The following is a 3,914-nucleotide window of genomic DNA, read 5'->3' as shown; positions in this document are numbered from 1 at the left end:
TACCTTTATTTTATATATTCGAACTAATTTGCCCTTCATTTTTGATTGTGAGTTTTGTGTGAATGATGGGAATCCCCAAGGTTTATTCATTAGTTAACTGACTCTAGTTAATACAGAAGAAAAAGTTTCTGTTTGGAGAAAGGGGAGCTTGAGAAGAGAGAAAGGGTAGAGGATTGAAGAAGAAAGTATGATATCTGCTCTGTTCTTTCCTGTATATTCTCTGGGGACAAAATCTCCAGAAAAGTATCCTCATGAAATGAGATTTAAGGCATGCACCACGTGAATGTCTCTTTAATTTAGGGGCTGACTCTAGAAAAAGAGGATGGAAAACACTATTTTCTTTTCTGGCTTTTTAAATGTTACACACTTAAAAACTGAGCTGAGATGCAAAACCAAGACTACCTAAATCCATAGTGAAAGGTCTCAGTTTCCCTGAATTATATCATGGTTTTTCTCTATTATAAATTAGGCCACAGAAATTATTGTAAATACTAAATATGGGATAAATGATAATGAAAATCATTAAATCACACATATGTTGAATTAAATTTGTGTTTCATGTCTAGTTATTTTACTTGTTAGGTAGGGAAGAATTAAACTTACCCAAAAAAGATAGATGTCGTCTTCGCCCTCCAAGTGGTCTCCAGGCCATTGGAATATCCTTCCTGACAAGTATGCCTTTGTTTGTCTGGGGGCTTTGACCACGTGGTATCAGTTTTGCCTCTAAAAGAGAAAGAAGAATAATGGTTTTAACCTGAACTCCAGCAGGGCCTAGAGGTTGAAAGTCAGCCTTAGGACTGCCTGTGGTTGACCCTAGCAAAACTCAGCACTCCAAAGACTCAAGAGCCTCCCTGGTTGCCAGTACTTAATGTGTATTGTCACATATTGATGAAAGGAACATGCCCATCTCTAACTCCCGGAGTTGAGAACATCAGAAGCTCCATGTTGGTTGGGTACCTTTCCTGGCCTTTAGCCTATGCAATTCTCCCCTTGGTTGATCTTAATCTGTGCCCTTTCCTTGTAATGCACTATAACTATGAGTATAACAGCTTTCAGTGAGTTCTATGAGTCTTCTTGGTGAATTATCAAACCACAGGTATCTTTGTGAACCCTGCCCTTCAAACTTGCAATTGGTGTCAGAAACAAGGGCAGTTTTGTGTGGATTGTTTATTCTAAACTTTGCAGTTGTCCTAGAACTCTGTGGTAAGCCATTATTTTTACAAATATTTACCTAAGTCTCTCTAATATATTATGCTGCCAATGAAAAAGATGCTTGGAAATTAAATACAATAGCAAGTAAACAAAATATATTTGAAAGTATTCTCCAAACAGTCTTATTCAAAATTTTTATCAAAGGTGTACTCCATTGCTAGCAATGTAGCCAGGGATGACTCAGAAGAGTAAAAGTGGAAAAAAAAAATAGTTACTGTATTTTCCAAAGTGTACCTGGCAAAAACTGAGAAATGCACATCTGTTTCTGGGAATTAATATTCCCTTATCACAGAAGAGAATCACCTCAGGTTATTTGTTATAACTGCCATAAAATAAAATATCAAAGTGGAACAGAAGTCTAATGTTATATTTTGAACCCTCGGAGAATACATTCCAAGTGGCTGCAGTCCTCCAAAACGCTGAAGAATGTATCCACTGAAAATTCATGAAAAGTAAGGATAGACACTTTTGATCCAAAGTTAAGTGGCATTACTAATGTCAGGGCTTGGTATAAAATAAATTCTTATCATTCAAGAAGTATTGCAATGGCACATAATAAATTTATCATTTTTCATTGTGTAATGCACCAGAAAAAATTATATTATTTTATATTGAATTATATTAAACATTTACACTATATTAAATATCACATATTTATGTTGTATAATTCAGGAGAAAAAAAATACTTCACCAATTGTTAGGACCACTGAGAATATGATGGAATTAAGCTCACGAAAGAGCTTTTTATCTCAAAGGACAGTATTCTCCATTGAAATGGAGATGACATTGTTTCTTTTATCTTAGTAAAGAAGCACAAAGAGAATTCTGAATAAAAACAATGCCAGGCTACTGTATATTATCAGATGAAATATACAAGATATGAATTCCATAAACGTTGCCTCTATGAGAAGGAGATGACAAAGTTGTTAATTTATACTTCATATGACTACTTAAAAAGATCAAAGAAATTACTAACAGTTCAGAGATCTTGCCAAGTTACTCTCAGAACAGTTTGGTTTAAAATAAATAAACAACATCTGGCATCTACAGTCATTGCAATAAAAACTAATACTCTATCTCAAATATATTTTATTTTTTTAATTTTTTGTTTGTTTGTTTGTTTGTTTAGGCATGGCAACCCTTGGTTGACCTCACAGATTTCAAGGACCTTGTCAGCTTGCAATCCTCTATTTTTTATTTTTTATGCCTACAGAACCTGGTCTTCCTAGGTGGTCTCCCATCCAAGTACTAACCAGGCTCGACCGTGCTTAGCTTGCGAGATCAGATGGGATCCAGCTTGTTCAGGGTGGCATGGCCATAGACTAAAATACATTTTAGAATGCTATTCTGGTTTGTTGTGACAGTGGCATTTTCACGGAGAATCAAGGCTGAGATAGAAAAATTCATTGAATATAATCTAAATATTCAGTAAAATTTAATTACTAATTTTGTATATGTAAATGTCTTTTTTTCTTTAAAAAGAAATACTCATTTTTGGAAATAATAATAGTAAGAATATAATGATGTCAATATTATGTTAAAATATTTTCAATGAACTTTAATGTATTGCAGTGCAATATTAGGTAACCTTGAAGACCCATATGAAAAAAAGCAACATTCAATAGTTGATAGTCAAAATTTTAGGTAAATTATTTAAAATGTTTAAGTGACTTTCAAACCTGATTTCTTTCTACATAAGTGATGATTATTCTTTGTTGTTATTATATATCAGCATTTTAACAGTGTAAAAATATGAAATACCAAAAATAAAATTAATATTGTTTAGAATCTTAAATTTACAAATTACACAGAATTATGGTTTCCTTTTGTTTAGAAGTAAATTATTACATTGTTAGTATCTTCTCTTTCACATCATATTTATTAATTTTATTTTAATCTATTTTTCACATGTAGTATTTATAGTTGCATAAAATTTAAAAGAGAGAAAAACATGTATCAAGAAAAATAAAATTCACTCCAAAACTCATTGATTAAAAATAACCATTGTCTAAAATTTGGAGTGGAACTGAAACATTTTTTTCCCAGTGATCTTGTAACTCTGTCTTATTTTCTCTATCTCTATCTCTATCTCTCTATCTCTATTCTGGACTTAAGCCAGCATTTTAATGTTTAATGTTAAGTTTTTTAATTATAACATGGATTAGACAAATTCAAATACACTATTCAAAAGCTTTCTTAATGGAGAATGAAGTGTATTTCATATGGAACATTTTTCTATGCAATAACTATTCCATCTGCCTATTGTTTCTCAATTTGGGTCAAATATAGTTCAGTACAGTCTTTATAATTGCCTGTTGCATGTCAGTCCTCTTGGATCTTTTATAGAGAATGTCACTGAAGATCTCTGCAAGGAGAATTTCAATGGAAATGTAGGAGGCAGGTTGCAAAGAATTAAAAGGGTTAGAGAGGCAGCGAATGTCCTTGGTTATGTGATTGGTTGACAAGGTTGAGAAAATGTAATATTTTAGTTGAATCTCTTAAGATTATTATGATCCCCCTTTTCTTACAATTGGCCTAAAACTTAAAATAAAAAATGTGACTGAGTTTAGCTGTATTTTGTGAGCTCCATCTTTTGAGTATTTTGTAATATAGTATAGAAGACTTAAAGGTTTTAAATTATTTGTCTCTATTTGATATATTGAAAAATGTAAGGTATATATGTCAAATATTTAAAAGCATTA

General features: G+C 32.1%; 1 pseudogene; it reads right to left on the bottom strand.

Annotated features, from left to right (window-relative positions):
* Positions 1 to 2,416: 2,416 nt before the first annotated feature.
* On the bottom strand, positions 2,417 to 2,535 carry LOC111741113 (annotated as a pseudogene).
* Positions 2,536 to 3,914: the final 1,379 nt, after the last annotated feature.

Source organism: Pteropus vampyrus, unplaced genomic scaffold (genome assembly GCF_000151845.1).
Source record: "Pteropus vampyrus isolate Shadow unplaced genomic scaffold, Pvam_2.0 Scaffold73, whole genome shotgun sequence".
Classification (NCBI taxonomy): Eukaryota; Metazoa; Chordata; class Mammalia; order Chiroptera; family Pteropodidae; genus Pteropus; species Pteropus vampyrus.
The sequence above is the reverse complement of the archived record's forward strand: the minus strand, read 5'-3'. Positions and strand labels throughout refer to the sequence as shown.